The following is a 20427-nucleotide window of genomic DNA, read 5'->3' on the forward strand; positions in this document are numbered from 1 at the left end:
CCCATAGCCCTCCAGTAGCCCACCACATGCCTTTGCTTTCACAGGCACTGGAAGTTCATATAAGGGTTTTTGTGGCCTCATAGGACAGGAAGAAAGCTAAAAGACAAGGTGGCCCAAGGACAAGTGAAAAACCTTGTGGCATGGCCATGTTTGACCACTAGCCACAGTTAGTAGCCAAACGTGGTAAATGCGGTAAGGCCAAAACGAAATGCACCACAAAATTGTAAAAAGTAACTGCGGCCACCAGCCTGTCCATTTAGCACACCTAAAGTAACCAAAAATCCTCTGAGTGTTAGTCTAGCGAAAAACAAGAAGTTTACACCCTTGTACCGCATTGTAAGATGCAGTGTAAAATGATAAAAAGTGACCACAAGTGATAACAAGTTACTAAAGATAGTAACAAGTAAAATGACAAAGGAAACGTTTAACGGTACTGACAGTGAGAAGGACATGCCAGTTTCCCTAAGGCAGATGAGCAGAAGCCTGTTTAGTGAAGCTTATAGTGGGTGGAGGAAATTCAGAGCCAGCAGAATGCTGCCGAGTCGAGGAAGGCAAAGAGGTCACAGGGTGTGGAGCCTCCTAACTAAAGGAGAAGCGAGTCACCTCCGGAGTGGCATACCAACTTCACAACACTCAAGTCCTGTCGGTCATTGGAACCAGAAAACAAGACCTGACCACACAGACATCGAAGTAACTGTTCTGAAATGAACGAAGAAGCTGTCTCCCCCAATGAGTTCTGCCGCAGGAGAGCAGATGCGCGGCAGACCAAAGGAAACAGGAGAAGGGTTAGCCAGGCACTGAGACAGCCCATGAGGGGCTGATCCTAAGAATACTCCACGAGGGGGTGAAAACAAGTGGAGAAGCAGAAGGTCAGAGAGGCCAGACAGCCCACGAGGGGCTGAACCTAAGAATACCCCACAAGGGGGTGAAAGCACGAAGCAGAACAGAAGGCAAAAGAGGCCAGACAGCCCATGAGAGGCTGAATCTGAGGATCCCCCTCGAGGAGGTGAAAGCATGCAGCAAAACAGAAGGCAAGAGAGGCCAGCCTGCTCATGAGGGGCTAAACCTAAGAATACCCCACCAGAGGTTGGAAGCCATAAGACAACCAGGAGCCTGGGAGACCAGATAGCCGACGACGGGCTGAAGTACAGAACACCTGTCGAGGAGGTGAGTGCTATACCATATCCAGATGGCCTGGAGGGCCAAATAGCCCATGCTGGGCTAAGAGATGTGAATCATAGACTGAGTATAGAACAAGAAGGAACAGAATTTATTAAAACTGTTGTTGTAAAGGAGCAAGTACTGAAAGCCTGATACTCCAATGTAGAGACAACATTTTTGAACTATTTAAAAGGTTTATATGGTGGTCCTCGAACAACCTTTGCTAAGAGGAGAGGAAGACTTGATGGATCACATTTTTAACTATAACAACCGGCTGACACCTGAGAGAGAGAGAGAGAGAGAGAGAGAGAGAGAGAGAGAGAGAGAGAGAGACTTAAAAAGACAATTGAGTAGGGGTCAAAGATGGAAAATCTGAGTGTCCCTTTCTTCCTGATAGTGCCCCTAACCCAGTGGTCTTCAAACTTTTTTGGCCAGGGCCCCCCTGAGCAAAATTTGGGCAGGTCGGGACCCCCCAGAAATGCCAAATGGACAGTATATATTGCGCGCCGTCACCTGCTCCCATCAAAGTCGCTGGGCTCCCTCATCCCACTCCTACCCAGTCGCTGGTCTCTCCCCACCCCATCACACACCCAGGGCTCTCCCCACTCTGCTCCCATCACTATCCCATGGTTCCCGCCCATTGTGCTCCCACCATAGTCCCTCGGTTCCCCCATCCCGTTCCCAACACAGTCTGAGGGCCAGTGGCGGCTGGTGAATCTTTTTTAAGTGGAGGGGCATTAAGGGGAGGTTCGGGGGGGTTTCCCCCTGTGAATTTTTTTTTAAATAATAGGTTAAAATGTTGCATTGTAGAGCATACTTTTAACAAAAAATGGGTAAATAGCCAAACAGTTTGCAATTGTTGCTGGGAGTCCAGGGGGCAGGCATTGATATTTTATTTCTATCGCGCTCGTACACAAGTGTTTCAGAGCGTGACAAGGCAAGGGAGGGGAACAGAGGAGAATAAAACAGCGATCTTACTAGGCCCAGTGACATTGAGAACGCGCAAGTGTGAGGGGAAAAGTGCATGGAAGGGGGGAGAAGTGGAAAGTGCGAAGCAGAGGAGAAACAGATAAATAACAATAAATAAATAATAAAGGCAACAAACAGTGGTAGTGCAGCCAGCAATTTGCAAGTGCTTCGTTTAAGGCAGCAGACAGGGTAGGTCTGATAAGTGCAGGAAGAAAGATGGTTCTCCTCAAGTTTTAGAGTGGCAGGGCGCTGTTCCAGAGGGAGGCCCCAGCCGAAGACGGAGATCTACCCCCAGCTCGTTTCTTTGATAAACGACTGACCCTGAGGGAGTTGGAGGTAGAGGAGTGAAGAGCTCGAGAGGGGAGGTATTTGCGGAGGAATAGCTGAAGGTATTTTGGACCGAGGCCCCAGAAAGCCTTGTGGACAAGGCAGAGGGTTTTGAATGATAGATGTCCGGTAAAAAGATACCATCCCTGTCCCCTGGGCCCCACTGGTCCTAACACAATGAACATGATTATGTGTATATGCAAGGCGCTGCACATTCATACAGCAATCACTCTATCATTCACATGAGCATCCATCACCATACACTCACTCATAACGCATCCATACACATGTTTAAATAAAAACAATGAACATAAACGTACCTTCTGCATTGGCCTGTATGTGGGTGCTGCTCCAGCTGCTCTGTCCGTATGTGCGAGGAGGCGCAGGAGCTCCCCCTCGGACATACAGACATGCAGTGCCCCAGCCAGCATTTCCAATGAGCTATGCAATGCTGGCGAAGCAAAACGCCCCAGCACTTGCATGGCTCAGTGAGCATGTGCGGCTGGGGAACTAAACTGAACTGTCAAAGGGAAACAGTGTTTCCCTTTGACAGTTCAGCCAGCCCAGGAGCACTCCATTAGCTGGATAAAGCAGCTGAGGGAGTACTCACTGTTTCACTGGGCTGGCTCCTTAGCTCCTCCATAATGGGTGAGGGGCCACTATGCAGTTAGTAATGTTGACCATTGTTGCTGAATATATCACAATTTACTTACATTTTAACACAAAGCACCCCTTTGGGTACTATTGAAACAGTGGGCTTCATAACTACTCTGGCGGTAGCTGTGCCGGTAAAACCGGCACGGCTGCCACTGGAGTTGCATCCGGGTCTGGCACCCGCGAATGGGCAATTACTAGGTCATGCCGAGTTAGGCGGACATGATAATTGCCCTTTCGAAGGTGCCGGTAGATCCCCATTCCCATTTGAGCCCCATATGGCTCAAATGGGAAGGGGGAGCTCGGATGCACCGGCACCGTTAATAACGGTGCCGGTGCATCCGACGAGCTGAGGTCAGACCTGGCGGGGGCTGTCAAGCACCCACGAGCACAACTCTTACTATGGCGGAACGGTAGCAACGGTGCCGGTAGCTTACCAGCACCGTTGTTACTGGTCCGCCATAGTAGTAATGAGGCCCAGTCTGTGACTAAAGGAATGAATATCCATTTACAACTGTGGGCCACTTTTTCATTGTTGCCTGAGACAGTTTCATGCTTCAGCCCGCCCATGTGGGCCACCCCTGCCCATTTCTTCCAATCTAAAAAAAAAAAAAAAAAAAAAAAAAATCTTTTTTCATGCTGAGCTCTCAGGGCCCCCCTGGGATGCACCCGCGGACCCCTAGGGGGTCGCGACCCACAGTTTGAATACCACTGCCCTAACCGGAAGAAGCACTCCCGACAGAACAACTACGGACTATCAGAGATTGCACCCAGTCCCACTGCTCCCAACGCAAGCTCACATCACGACAGACATCCAGTCTTCCACCCAATCAACCCCACGATGGCAAGAGCCTTAGCAAACACAACCAACGACAACCAACGACAACCAAGACCGAGCTGGAGATGACTATATGGACCAACTCGATTGATGTCTCCACAAACCATGTTGCAGGTCGTTAGAGACTCCATGACGACATAATGCGTTAGACAAGAAGCACATGTGCAATATGCACAATCACGATACTCATACACCAATTCACACAAAGAACATATGCATACAGTTCTCTGAGCTAGAGGACAGTGACACACATTCTGGCTGCACGTTTGTTATTTTTCATATAGACCCGCTATCGCCCCGCAGAAAAGCAAGATGCCAGAAGAGCTTGTGTATATGCTTGCAGATGCTACTCGCTAGTTACTCTATGGATGGGCAGGAGCACTCAAAGGACCCGACCACTCATTGCATACTTTTAAACCTGAGCAATCATTTTGTGAGAATAACCAAAATGTAGGTAGGCCTCGGATCAATCCTGCACACTAAACTCCTTTTCAGAGACCTCGACGCTGCAAGCTGCTGATCGAGCAGAATCGCCCTGGCAGGAACTGCCACCAGCAAGGCCATAATGTTGCAAATTAACATTCCTCACTCACTGTGCCACAATGAGCCCGGCAACAGGGTAGAACACCTCAAGCTAAAATACAAATAAGATCAAAGTAATTAATCTTCCCTAGCGGTCTCCTCACAAGTGATCCGGCCGACCCGACATGATGCCAAGACCTGGAAGCTGGGAAGATGCAGCCATCCCACATCTCAGACCGAACCTTGCCACATAATTGCAACAATCCACCTACAATATGTGCTGGGACTGGTCTGCTCTCATAGCATTAGCAAAGACCTCACCGTTACACATTGTCACATAGTTATATCTTGTTGATACATAGTATACGAGAGCAGATGTCTCGTGGGCTGGGAACAACATTAGCCCCAGGCTTGGGGGCCCACGGCCTGACCAAACAGCACACTGGGGGACAGAGGCTGATGGCCAGAATCTCCAGCCAATCATCAGGGGTTCTAATGTAACTATTGTCAGGTAGCAACTTTTTAGGGATGAAGCAAGTGTACCACCTGACACTGCGACCACCAATAACACGGCATCCCATACGTCTTTATACTGGAACTACCACTCTGGGAGCCAACCCAAGGTGGCGTTAGGTTCGGGGTAGGATTTTAGTAAGTGACGAAAATTGTGATGTCACAAGTGTACAAAAAGGGCCTGCGAGCCTGAAATTGTCGAGACGCATTTGGATGAAACTTGATGCCGTGTATGTTGTCCCTGCTCATTTGATATAATAAAACTGCAGTTAACCTTTGCACCCTCTGTGGACCTCAACTTCTTGTGCAGATTACAGTCTTGGTGGCAGGACAGTGGATCCCTAGGAAATGGAAAGGTTGTTACGCCAGCAGGTCTGGACAGTGAACACATGAGTGGAGGGAGAATATGGCTTTCCTATAAATCAATGTTGTAGTTCGACAAATAGATGTGGTTTTCCTATTAATTGAGAGTTTTAACTCAGTCGATGGATGGTCTTCCTATTAATTGGGTGATTTAGCTCAATCAATAGATGTCGAATTCCCGTATAAGTTTATCTTGAGATTGCGAAGATAGGTGACTGGTTAAGTTTCCGGTGTAGGAAGCGTATCACACGTCAGGCGACGCGACGGGTGCAGCACACCTATAAAAAGGAGGTGGTTGATGATGTAAACTCTACTCCGGGGGAGGTGGGAAGACAGCTGTGGGGATGTGAAATTAAAAGGGGGGATGTGTATGATACGTGTATGAAATGTTAGCATGAAGATTTACCTTGGTGACGTCACCCATAGGCCTTTGCATAGGACAATGCGTGATTAGCAGGTGCAGAACTGGCGACTCAGCACTCAAATTACAAAACAGTCAGACTGCCGGCAGTGCAGACAACTCTGGCACATAGCAGAGGGGTGTGCCGAGCGGCAGGAGCCCAGTAAAGTCGGGGCAGTACCAGGATACGCCACACTGGTGTATAGCCGCAGGGGGCCAGACACATTGAAGGGGCTTGCCGGGAGGCGGCAATGTTCATGACAGTGGTTTTGACTGCATAAGGTATACGGCCGCAGGGGGCCATAGACTTTGGGGGAGTGTGCTGGTTAGTGACAGCTCCTTAAGAAGCAGGGCGGTACAAGAGTACACCTCGCAAAACGTGTGGCTGTTAAAAGCAACACGCAGCACAAATTGAACATTGAACTGCAAAACAAAAAATGTTTCCACCGTTGTTCTGAAAGCAGAGCATCGAAACCCTCAATTTGAGGTCAGGTAAAACACACGAGTGAAAGACAATGATGTATCACAGGGGCGGGGGAGGATCATAATATGGGGTGCCCGGGATGGTATTGACCGCAGTCCAACTCCTTAGCAAAACATTGCCTAATTATCGAGATAAAATTGTGAAGTACAGTGTAGAATGGACTAAGGGTACGGAAGGGAAAGCATCAATACCATGGCCACCTAACAGCAGTTTCTCAAGGGATACTTTACAGTCACTACTCACATATGTACACAACACATACAAAGAAATTAGCAAGCCACCTGGAAATATTTGAACTGTGGAGAATGTTCCAGGGACATTACCATGGAATGTTGAACTTAAAGGAGGCAAAAAAGGAGGGAGGGGACGTAAGCGCCCCACCTCCTCCACCTCCCAGCATCGCCTCGGACAATGCAGATGAGGAGGAGGAACAGGGATTATACCCGATTAGGGAATTAAAAGAAGCTACGAAACCCCGAGAATTGACTGCAGCCGAAGGCTACCCAAACCCCACATACAAACTGCCCCCGTATGCCCGAATGCACATGCCACACGGACAGAGGTAGGTAACCCAGACTTTGAAGAGGAAAGACGGAGGCAGGTGAAGAGCGAGTTCGCAGGGGTAGGGCCAGATGAGTGGATAGCAGCGCAAGTGCTATTGAAGTTACAAGGGACCACCATGGGAGAACCAGAAGGGGCAACAGAAGCAATAAAGGAATTAGAATTGGGGAAAGGATGTAAAGGCAGGCAGACAAATGACACAGGATAAGAACAATTACGGTAGGAGGAGGAGGCGAAACTGGAAGCGAGGACAGCAGAGCTGAAGGAGAAAAGGAACACGCTGGTGAACCAGTTGGAACAGAAGGAATAGGAACGAGAGGAGCAGATAGCATCAGCAAGGCGAGAAAAAGCGGAAAACCAAAGGAGGGAACAGGAGGTGATAGAGAAGATGACAACGAGAGATTCGAGTAAGGTAAGTATGGAAGCAAAGGGGCATAGAACATTAGAGAAAGAGAAATGGAATTTTGGAGATGGAAGATATTGTTGGACAGCATCCGGAAATATGAAAGCAGGCTGAAGGAGTTAAGGTTAGAAGTGACAGAGGAAGCGAGAAGTAAGAGAGAAGAGGACGAGGAAACGCTACAGAGGATACACAAAGAAGTAATGGAAGAAATAGATAGGACACGGGCGGGGAAGAAGAAGGGGATGAGCACCAGCCTAGACGAACACCAACGGGACCCACAGGGAGTATCGTGGGAGCCACTGGAGTGCCTCAGGCAGAGTCCGTACAGCAGGACGCAAAAGGAAAAGAAGATATGGAGGCGGCAAACTTTACAAACGTTGATCTTGAAAGTGTAACAGTATGATACCCAATACCAGGCAATACCAGGCAAACTAAAGTCCTGAAGATGGATTTTGCAGTGAGGAAGACAAAGATAGCTATGGTATAGGTAAGGAAGGGCTAAGCAAATTGTACATTACACAAACAGACACAGGTATGTCATGGGAGTGTAGGACTCAAGATGAAAAGAACGGGGGATGACACACTGACACAATTACAGAGGACGCGACAGCAACAGTGGTGCCACAAACACCCTACATGCATAGGCTTTGAGATCTCTCAGGGCGTAGAAGAGATAGGACAGCAATTACCCACGGCAGGGGGCACTCGTGTCAACAGGGTGTCCACACAGGGCCCAGGGAAGCACTGCACACAACACACACCAGAAATATCTCAGACATCGGAGCATCACGCACAACACCCAACATAGATGTCGTAGACTTCGAAGTAGACGTCGAAGATGAGAGAGGCCCAATACAGATACAGCAGTATAGACGAACACCTGAGGAAAGGGCTGAATATTCACAGGTGCCACTACTAGAAAGAGGGGGGAGCAGACCGCAATATATACCATGGAAACATGCAGACAGAGACAATGTTAAGAATAGGTTACCATCACTGAGTGGAGGGGCAAGGAAATGGATATATGAAATGGAAAAACAGACAAAAGGACAATGACTGGCAGTGGGGAATGTGAAGTGGCTATTAGTGTCCCTACTGGGTGATGCAGCAGATGACATTTGGAAGAGGGCGGGATTCCCAGGAATAACAACACAGAACACTACACATGACGGATCCCCATTTGAGAACTGCAGGCACACAGTGTGGCAGGCCCTAAGGATACAATACCCCGACAACTCAGACATAGGGGCAATTACGTCACGCAAGATGCGTGATGACCAAGATCCAGTCAGCTACATCCAAGAGATTCAAGAGCTTTGGCACCTTTTAACACTAGCTATCTTCTATCACATCTTCATCCAAAGGTTGCCTGAATCTGTGCAAAGACAACTTAAGAAATTAGTGGGAATGGAGGCCAAAACATGGTCAGAGATACAATTAACAATAGTACACCATTGTAGATTATGGCAGGAAAAGATGAAACAGAAGGCAGATGATAGAAAGGCGGATGAGGCAAAATTAGTACAAATAAAATTGTCAAAATACGCCCTATAAGGAGCACTAATAACAAGCCCTGCATCGCCAACTCAAACAGCAGTGTCCCAACTCCAACAACTACCGCAACCACAGATACAACAACAATTACCACATCCACAACAGCAATTGCCACCACAGTTGCCACAATACAACACAGCACCGCAGTACTAACCACGGATGGGAGGGGGATATATGGGTGTGGGCGAGTACTAACAGAACTTTAGAGGACGAGGAGGGGAAAACAGGGGGCGGGGATTTGGGCCACCAGCACATTACCCAGGAGGAGGGTCCCGGGGTTACCCTCAACAGGGCTGGCAAGGCCAAGGAGAGGGAGGAGGAAGATTCCCATGGCAAGCACGAGAACCACCCCAATGTTGGACATGTGGATTAATAGGTCACATCTCCCGCACGTGCAGGTACAGAGCAGCACAACAAGGGTGGGGCGAGCAAGGGCCACAAAGCAACCAAGGGGGTCATAATGGGCAACAGCAACAAGCACAATATCAACAAGTAAAAGAGACACCAAAACAGCAACAGCAACAACACATCCAAACAGCACAACAGTTGACACAATTACAGGATGATATACAACAGCCAATGGACACAACGGCTGTAGTACCGGTAACACGTATGGGAGGGGTGACTATAATGGGACACAACCCTTATACCGGCAACGGACAATCACTATACCCACAAAAGACAGCCCACAGACTACCTTATTGTGTCCCAGCCTATCAGTAACACCTAACTCTGCAGAGAAACCACGCATAAAGGTGGCAATAGGTGACAAGATGTTTTCCTTTTTGGTTGATACGGGGGCCACAAGGTCATGCATACGGGAAGGGAACTACACATTGGCAGGCGATGCCATGAAAATTCAAGGATTTTCTGGGGCTCGAGAAGTGGTTCCATTCACTGATAACATCTCCCTATCCATTCGGGATCATGACCTGTCACTAACCTTACTATATTCAAAACATGCACCCGTAAATATTTTGGGACGTGACATAATTAGCTGACTGAACATGACCATCTCCTTCGCAGAAAAGGGTATAGTGTGCTCCACGCCAGGCATATACATGCTCACAGCAAGACAGATACTCCAGGCATATTGTGGTAAGAGTGTGCAGAGGAGGGAGCCAGTAAACCCAGAGGTTTTCTAATACAGGATGGAGATGGCAATGGCATTGCTACCAGGTATAGCAGGGAATGTATGGAAAAGACCAGGTGAGTTCCATTCACTGATAACATCTCCCTATCTATTGGGGATCATGACCTGTCACTAACCTTACTATATTCAAAACATGCACCCGTAAATATTTTGGGACGTGACATAATGAGCCGACTGAACATGACCAGGGAATGCATGGAAAAGACCAGGTGAGTACCTTTTCAGCCCAGAAACGCCCACAGATGAGAAAGAAGGAACATTCATGTCCATAGACATTGAAGCGATAGTGGCACGAGAGAATTGGGTTGCAGTACCTGCCCTAGACAAGGAAGGGAAGACCAGGAGGGCAGTAATAGCACTAGCAGAAGGGTGTAGATTGACACAATTATCTGATGAAGAACTCTTCTCACAAGAAAAGGGACCAAGTGAGATGATGCTGGGAATTAGTGTATACGTTTGGATATGGTTAATACACAGAGAAGTGGCCCAGAAAATGGAAATGGCAATGGCACTAGAAACACCACTACCAGCACCACCCCCATTCTGTGAGGAGGACCTAGCAAAGGTACCAGCTTCTTTATGGACAACAAGCCCCTACGACGTGGGGTGCATCAAAAGCATAGGGCGAGTTAAGATACAATTGAAGAAAGGAGCAATTCTACCGAGAGTTAGACAATACCAACTGTCGAAAGAAGCAGATGAGGGCCTTTTTGAGACAATAAGCACCCTCATTGAATGAGGCATTCTAGTACCATCAGAATCACCTTGCAACACTGCAGTGTACCCCGTCCGCAAGGCAAACGGAGGATAATGGTGTTTCATACAAGATTTGAGACCCCTAAAGAACATGGTCGAAGCAGAATATCCCGTAGCAGCTACCCCAGCTGCAATACTTTGTGGCATCCCAGCAGAGGCTACACGGTTCACCTTGATTGACCTAAAACATGCCTTTTCTCTATACCACTACACCCAGATTCCCAAGAACTAACTAGTTTCATGTATCGCAACACACAGTGGAAGCACACAAGACTACTCAAAGGATACTGTGAGTCACCATCAATTTTAAACAGAGTTATCAAAATGGACCTAGGGAATATAGAGACAGAGAGTACGATTTTGCAAAATGTGGATGACATTCTCATCTGCAGCACAACAGAAGATGAATGCAGGAAGGACTCCATCAAAATGCTTACAGTACTAGCAGAAAAAGGATACAAAGTAGACAAGGCAAAATTTCAATATTGTGAGGAAGTGGTTCTATACATAGGACAAATGATATTGCAAAAGGGCAGACACATAGCTCCACAAAGGGCACAGACAATACTAAACACAGCACAACCACAGACAGTACGAGAATTACAACAGTTCCTTGGCCTATGCAACTATTGCAGGGCATGGGTGTTTGATTACAGTACATACACAGGTCCCTTACTTATGGCCCTAAGGGACGCACAAAGGGGACAGAAAACACTGAACTGGACACAGGAAATGACAGATGCATTTAATGAATTAAAAGAGGTGATATCAACAGCACCGGTCCTGGCTACCCCTGATTACAAAAAAGAGTTTTTCATATTCTCACACTCTGATGGGGTGGTAATGAAAACGGTAATAACACAAAAGACAAGCATGGGCCACAAACCAATCACATACTACAGCGGCCAGTTAGACCCAGTAATGACAGGACATTTCCCGTGCCAACAACACTTGGCTGCTGCAGCTATTGCTGTAGAAAAAGCATCCTCAATAACAATGGGATGTTTCACAACACTTTATGTAGAGCACGCTCTTTTTGAAATTTTACGCAAGCCCAAAAGCACCCTGACTACACAAAGAGCAACAGGATATGAAATAATCCTATCCCGACCAGAACTAAAAATAGTAAGGTGCAAAAATGTTAACCCCGCACAATTCCTAGCAGAAGAAGTAGGAGAGGGAGAATATGTCCATGACTGTACACAAGCTATTGAACTATACTCAGAAACACGTAAATTAGAGGAAGATGAACTTGAGGGGGGAGATGTACTATACATTGACGGGTCCTCAACAATTGACCAAGGTGATGGGGTAAGAAGAATGGGAACAGCAGCGGTAAGATTAAGAGAAGACTGGACAAGCGAGGCAATAAGATGTGATAGGTTACCACCCCAGTATTCTGCACAAGCAGCCAAATTAGTAGCCCTGATAATAGCCCTTAGAGAGAGTGAAGGGAAAAGGGTCGGTATCTATTCAGATAGTGCCTATGTGACATCAACAGTGCATTCTGGTCTGGCAGGGTGGTTAAAGAGAGGGTTCAGATGGGCAGATGGCACACGAGTACCGCAAGTACTCCTCCTGGGGGAACTAATTGAGGTTGTGACATACCCAATACAACTCGCATAGTTGAGTGCCAAGCAAACCTGAATGGAGAGGACACAATTTCAAAAGGAAATGAAGCTGCCGATTTCTATGCAAAACACGCATCATATTTTGGGGAATTATGGAACCTCCAAGGAAAACAAAGAGAGAGGGGAGCGGCAAAACAGATGCTAATGAGGGAAGGTTATAACCATTTACAGGAACCCAAAAAATGGAAATACAGGCAGCCGCATCAATGGCAGAAAAAGAACTCTGGGTAAAAAGAGGGTGCTCAATGTCCCCCACAGATGCCCTGTGGAGACAAAACAATACAGGAAAAGTAATGATGCCTCTCGCATTATTACAAACAGCATTAACACAACTACACCATCCTGCACATACTGAGAAGGAAGTGATAGCGGCACTAATAGGAGAATCATGGTTTTGCCCTGAATTAAATGCCCACGTAGCGAATTTCATCAGTAATTGCCTCACCTGCCAGCAATTTACAGCCGGACAAACACTTAAGGTGTTCAAAGGTATAATACCATGACCGGTGGGTCCCTTTCGGCATCTCCACATCGACTATGTCGACTAGGGATGTAACGGTATAACGGTATACCGTTAAAGATACCGTGAACCACTTAATTGAACAATAATAACCGTCACATTGTTTATACCGTTATACCGTTCATACCGTTAAGTGTGCTTTTCAATCTGATTTGGAAAGGCTGCAGTAAGCAATTGCTGTGCAGTCTTGGTTTTGCACTGTTGGATGTGCCGTCTACCAAGTAGTTTCAGTTGGAGCAGTTTTTAATGCCATTCCATAAACCACACGTGCCTTACACAAAATCAATATGTTAGCAATAGGAAGAATAGATACAGTGCCAAGAAGGAATAGGGTTTACTTTGGGGTGGCGGCTTTGGGGTTTATATATTTATAATGGATAATATTCTCTAAACATATGGCAATGGGGGATTTTGCTGGTTCTATCATTGAATTTACATATAATAAGTCACACTGCGAAATTCACTCATCTCTGTGGGTATTCCCTGCTGCCATACCAAAGGGTAACATGTCAGTGATTACTGAACACCTTTTGGCCCGCAAGTAAACTAAAGGCTGTAACGTAAAGAGAAAGTGCGTGTGTGTGTGTGTGTGTGTGTGTGTTTGTGTGTGTGTATGTGCACAAGCGTATACTACCATCAGCCTCCATTGATCTGTGGCATGCAGGTTATCAAGATGGCAACATGTTCATCTTCACCAGTAGCCAGTGGGGAAGCAAAAAGCCTAAATGACCACTTAAGAAAAGCTATTCAGTTTGCTTTGCCAGTTGCAGCAGGCCTCCACCCCACCCCCTCCTCTCCACACGTGTGTTTGTGTTTGGTGGAAGCAAGGCATTTCAGTGGAAAGTATGTTGAAAAGCCCAATTCTGGCCCTGGGTGGCTGGTTTTGTTTGTGATGATACATCTGTCAATTTATGACCTTTTAGAAAATATTTGTTAAGATCAGTTAACTCCACCTGCTATACCGCGATAACCATGATATACCGTCATTTGGCAAGAAGGTTATTGCACCGTCATAAAATGAATACCGTGACACCCCTAATGTCGACATGATAAACGTATGCCAAGGACATTGCTTCATGATTGTGGTAGTATGTCCCTTTTCAAGGTGGATAGAAGCAGGCCCATGCTCCCCTGCTGACGCACTAAGTGTGGCAACATTTTTGGTTAGAGAAGTCTTCCCAAGGTGGGGTGTATGTGAAGTGCTAAGGGCAGACAACGGCCCCCACTTCTCCAACAAACTATTCCAACACATCACCACGTTGCTGGGGATAAAGCACAAGTTTGCGTGTGCACATCACCCACATGCCAACGGTGTCTGTGAGCGCCTCAATGGCCTTCAAGATGAAAGAATTGCTAAAACCGAACAGTCAACTAAAAATAATTGGCTGTGCTGCCTCCCCTTGGCACTATTTGAGCTACCGAACAAACCCGGGTCGGACCACCACCTCACACCCCATGAGGTGGTGACCGGTCACCAAATACACCTTCCGCTGGCTCCTCCCACAAGGGCAATGTATGTTTGCGAGGGGACAGCGGAAGTATTGGGGAAGGAAATGCATGAATATGTCACTTCACTGGTTACTAGTGCCTCATTTATCTCTCAACAGATCCAACGAACACAAGCCAGGTCAGAGAACGATCAACAAGAAGCCAACAACACTCAAGGACAAGCAAAAGACTCTGCGATCAAGGTAGGAGACAAGGTACTCCTATGGAATTTTACACGCAAGTAGAATGCACCCCGTTTTACTGGCCCCCACATAGTGGAGAGCTTCTTAGACAGGGCGGTAAAGCTGGAAAATAAAACTGTCTGGTCGCATCTCCACGACATCAAGCCCTACAAAGCATCGACCTCGCCCCACCTTAGCATCGACAGGGCCGGACGCACCAGCAAAAGATACATCAAACAACAGCATCACCCCATTTTCAGTATCCCCCAATTTAGACAACTCTAAGAACATGAATGAACAAGAGCGCACAGGCCACTCAATGGTCAGGCGCTCACAGACATCTGAAGTTCCCACAGAAATGTTAATTGAACTATAATAAATTGGCCGTTATCACCAAAATACGTAGAATTTTAATACAAATGCTGGCTGTACAAATAAAGAACGCTACGACATAGATAGAGCTATGCGGCACGCACCCACCCATTAGGAATACACTGCATCACCCTGTCTTTGCGTGTTCTCTTCTCCCTTTTTGTCCCGCACATGCAGGATTCTGCGTCTGACAAATATATGTGACTAAAATGTTGAAGATAGATTGAAATTCAGTGATTTAGATGTTACCTCCCATTGAACACCCTGAAGCACTCTGCGACCAATATATTCACGCCCTGTGAAGACCCACTCACTCCAGACCAAGACCAGCATGCGTCTATTATACCGCGTTTATCGAATATATAGCACAATCAGACCCACAACTCCATCACACCCTCCCATACTCAGAAATAGAGCAATAAGGAGGATTTGGGAGAAACTTTTCTCCTGGGCATTAAAGAATTATTTAGTTAATTGGGTTTAAAATACTTACCAATACTAATACATTAACGCTGATTTACTGCGATTTTCAGGAGGGCAACTATATCATCTCAACGACTGCAAGACTGCAGGGTAAGTGGTAATAATGGCAACCTTAATTAAGATTGTAATAAAAATAATGAGGGTAGTTTTGTCTACTGGATTGGTAGCTGCCATTGTGTGGCAAGCTTACACAGCTTTGCATGTATCTGCAAAACCCCATACTAACATTCCTCCCACCCAAGCTACAAGGAGCACTGTGTCAAGTGGTACGACAAGCACAAACGAGAAGGTAAGGAGAGGTAAGCGTAGCATTGGCACTGATGTTAATGGGGTTGACACATATCTCACAGGTACAGCACATGTCACAAACAACATGTGGTACAAGCACATGTCAAAAATTGGTAAGGACACAAGGGATAGCTGCTATGTCTGCTCATTGATCCCATATGCCATGAGTGCATCCAGAACCTTTGTTGCCACAGAAGTACCAGCAACTACAGCACAATGCCTCCTATTCCTTGCAATGTTCCAAACATGGGGGAGATTCCAAGGAAAAACAGCAAATCTCCGGTGGAGATCAAAAGCAACGTACCCACACAAGGACAATTTCATGAAGACATTACCGATGTTTGATAACTACTGGCAGCACACACAAGCACTCCGGTATATAACTGATGGGCCAGAGAAAGGAGAGACGAAGGAGGTAACGTTAGACTATCTGCCATGCAAATGGAGAGCCAAAGAAACAGATGGAGAACCTGGTTCCTGGGAATGCCCCCAGATGTTGATATACGAAAAGTATACACATAGGAAGAATGAGTGGATGGAGCAGTGGGAAGCAAACCTTTAACACTAACAAAGGCTGCTGTGAACAAGGTCCAGGAAGAAAATGATAAGTGCCTCAAGGGATGGGCCAATAGTGCAAGCTTGCCGACGTGGTAGGATAAGGAAGACGGTCCACTGACAATCATTCCTCTCACAAATCCAACGCTATGTTACCAACACGAAAGAGATGTTGAAGGAGGGACAAGCGAGGGATGCAGGAGAATAGAGAAGCTAGGAGACACAGGATCAGGCACAGCGGTATTGATGGACCACTATTGGGCATGTGGGACAAAAGCATACGAAAAACTACTGCCTAACTGGGGAGGGATCTGCTCCCTAGCCAGTGGCGTAACACAAAATGTGGGGGCCCCCCTGCGAGCCACGCTGAGGGCCCCCCCCCCCAACTCAGCAACAAATCACTTGTCGCGCCACACTCTGGGCCGGCATAGATTATCACTCTTGCGCAATACCCACGAATGTGCTGCTGAAGGGATATGCCGCACACTGCACTAGCAGAACGATATAAATATGTGTTTTAATGCGCACACCCTCACTCCAGCCTTGGCCGATTTCTGTAATCACACTTTCACCACTGGCACGTTCCCCTCTCCCTTTAAGTTCTACCCTTATGCATCCACTCCTCAAGAAGCTGTCTGCCGATCCTACCTGCCCAATCTCCATCACCCCTTTCCTGGACAAACTGTTGGAAAAGCTGGCCATCTCCCAGCTTACTCTCCACACGGAATCTGTTGGTTGGGCTCCATGACCTTCAGTCTGGCTTCAGAGCTGCCAGAGTCAAGGAAACGGCTCTCCTGAACACCTGTGAAGATCTGCTCTCTAACCTTGATTCCAGCATTCCTTCTGTCCTCATCCTCCTTGATCTTTCCTCTGCTTTCGACATGGTCAACCACACTATCCTGATCAATCCTGATCAATCGACTCCATGAAAACCTGGGCATCACGGATCAGGCCCTTGAGTGGCTGACCTCCTTCCTCTTGGACAGCCCCTCCCAGGTCCAACTTGGTCCCTTTCTCTCTGCTCCATCCTCTCACCCTGGTTTTTCAACCTCTACTTGGCTCCTTTGGCCCACCTGATCTCTACCTTCGGCTCTAACTTTCAGTGTTATGCGGATTACACTCTGCTTTCCTTCAGGCTCCCCTCAGACTCCTCTCCTCTCTCGCTCATTCCTGACTGTCTATCCACGATTCAGGAATGGTGTGCCTCCAATGATCTCTGCCTTAATGTCACTAAGATGGAGATCCTTCTCATTTGGGCTCCTGCCCGTGCTTTCCCTCTCTCACTCTGGCCACCCACCTTGCGCCCTCTTCCTTCAACATTCTGTGAGGCAAACAACCTTGGTGTCATCTTTGACTCCACTCTCTCTTTCTCTCCTCACATCTCGGATAATCGCCAGGAAGTCCCACTACCAACTGCTCCTCCTCAAAGGTAATCTTCCCTTTCTCACTTTCCCCCAGAAGCTCACTTTCTCCAGAGCCTTGGTTCTCTCTAGGCTGGACTACTGCAACAGCCTCTTTCTCAATCTGCCTTCCTCTAGTCTCCACCCTCTGCAACTAATCCAGAACAGGACTGCAAGACGTATCTTTGGCCTCAAGCCCATGGATCGTATCTCTCCAGCCCTGAAATCTCTCCACTGGCTCCCAGTTGCTGCAAGGATCAAGTTCAAGACCCTTTGCATTGTCCACAAGGCTTTCTGGGCCTGGGGTCCACACTACATCCAAAACATCTTCCTTCTCAAGCCCTTTCCTCTGCTACCTACAACTCTCTAAGGGTTAAACACTTTTCCAGGCAGAGAGTGGGTGGTAGATCTCTCTCCTCTGCAGGTGCCTCCCTCTGGAATCGCCTCCCTGCCCCTCCCAAACTTGAGCCGGACCACCTGAAGTTCCGGAAGCAGCTCAAACCTTTCCTCTTCTCTACTGCTTTCTCTCTCTCCCTCCCCTGCTGGCCTACCTGTCTGCTGTACCGACTGGTTGCTTGGCTACCCTCAGAGTCTCACTGAGTCCAGACTCTTTCTTGATCAGTCACCCTTGCACTGCCTCTGGGCCTACCACGCACTTAGGGGCTGTAACTGTAACCCTACAGTCCCTTGTTCTCCTTGCACTACCCAGAGCCGCGCTGCCCTGGCTGCACTTACTCAGAACATTGCTGCCCTGTTTTTCCCTCTCCTCTCCCTTGCACTTCCCCCCTCGCTTTCCCCTTGCACTTCTCGTTCTTGCACGATCTGAATGACACAAGGTCTAGTAAGATTGTTTTTCTTGTCCTCCCTCTATTTTCCCACCCTTGTCTTGTTGTGCCTAGAAACACTTGTGTACAGGCGCGTTATAAATGACTTATATCATATCATTTGATCACAGATGCCCAGAAAAATATACAAAGCCGCAGTAAGAACCGGCTTTACTGGCAGCACCTAAATGGCAGTCTAGCCAGGTAATTCACTTAGCAGGACTGCTTTATCAGAAATGCCCAGTTAAAAAAATGTCATACAAAACTGAGGAATGACTAGACTGGCTACACCAAAATGCCTCTCTAGCCACTAATACCACATATCATGCCTGCTTAGGCTGGATATGGACAGCCTTTATGATTTGTTGTACAATCCTGCCCCCCCCACGCATCCCCTCTCTCTCCCAACCTTACCCCAACCTCCAAACTCAGCTCCTGGGCCCAGAATTACCTCCACGTCTCTCTTCCTTGTCCCAGAGCTTACGTATGAGGCCCTTTGACTCATAGGTAAGTACTGGGATGAGGAAAAGTGGGACTAGGAGTAATGATGATTACATGTAGCTAAGTCGGGCATTACCTCCATGTACCTCTACCTCATCCCAAGTACTGTCTCATACACACTGGAACAAGGAAGAATAGGGCTAGGAGTAATGAGTAATCAAGACATTAAACGCAAGTATTGGTGCAACACCATTGAGTTGACTGGGATTCAGCACTCCCTCCCCCATCCCCCTGAAAATGTGGGCTATGTTGACTCAACCTGGTCGACCTTCACAGCAGTTGCCAGACAGAACAGGACACAGATGTTAAATGGCACCTGGGTTTTGCTGTTAACAAGAGCCCAGCAATTACTAATATAAAGTATTTCACTGTTAGTACCTGCATTCAAATGCCAAAGTTTTTAGGCAATTGAAATCGTGATGTGGGTTTAATACTTGCATGCAGGGGAGTGATTGGAAGGGTAGAGAGGCAGCAGGAGACCACTCATTCTCACAGCAGTCCATAAGTGGGTGCTTTCAACCCTAAAGGAGAGAGTTAACTGCTTGTAACATCGAAGCTGCACTAGAATAGTCTCATTAAAATACGTCAAAAAATGAGATGCCCCAAACAAATAAGTTTGCCCCTCCCTCACCACCCATGAAGGTAGCGCCTCCCCCAACATTTGAAGGGTTACCCCCCGAAATGTAGATTTGTTGTGCCCCTGAACGCAATCACACACACCATTCACCATGTACACACATGCACACCCAGCCATCCATACATTTAAGTGTGCATTCTTTCACCATGCAGGGACAGCCAAGCAGCCAACCATACATTTAAGTGTGCACCCTTTCACCATAGAGGCACACACTACCAGGCACCCACCCATACATTTAAGTGTGCACCCTTTCACCATATGCTCACACATGTAGCCACCTATACATTTAAGTGTGCGGCCTTTTACCATACAGGCACACCCAGACAGCCACCCGTACATTAAAGTGTGCACCCTTCCACCATACACCCACACAGACAGCCACCTATACATTTAAGTGTGCACCCCTTCACCATGCACTCACACAGGCAGCCACCTATACATTTAAGTGTGCACCCTTTCACCATACACTCAAACACCCACACACACGTCATGGGGTTGAGGGGAGCCCTAACACTTCCCAAAAAATTTAGCCTAATTACAACTATGCCGGTCTGGAAACAACGGTCCCGGTAAGTTTACCGGCACCGTTGTTTCCGGACGGGCATATTACAGCTCTGCGGGCGGTTGCCATCCCACCGGCAGGTCAGACCAGACCTGCCAGGTGGAACGGCACCCACCCACAGAGTTTTCACGGAAGCACCGGCACCGTTATTAACAGTGCTGTTGCTTCTGTGTACCCCATTCCCATAGAGTCCAATGGAAATGGGAACATACCATTTGCCGGCGCCTGACTTCCCGGACCGCCGGGCTTGTAATTCCCCCGTGTTCCCGGGAAGTCGGGCACCGGTAAATCAATTCGGATCCGGCGGCAACCTGCCGGTAGCACGG

This window comes from Ambystoma mexicanum, chromosome 5q (genome assembly GCF_040938575.1).
Source record: "Ambystoma mexicanum isolate Mex_15411 chromosome 5q, UKY_AmexF1_1, whole genome shotgun sequence".
NCBI lineage: Eukaryota > Metazoa > Chordata > Amphibia > Caudata > Ambystomatidae > Ambystoma > Ambystoma mexicanum.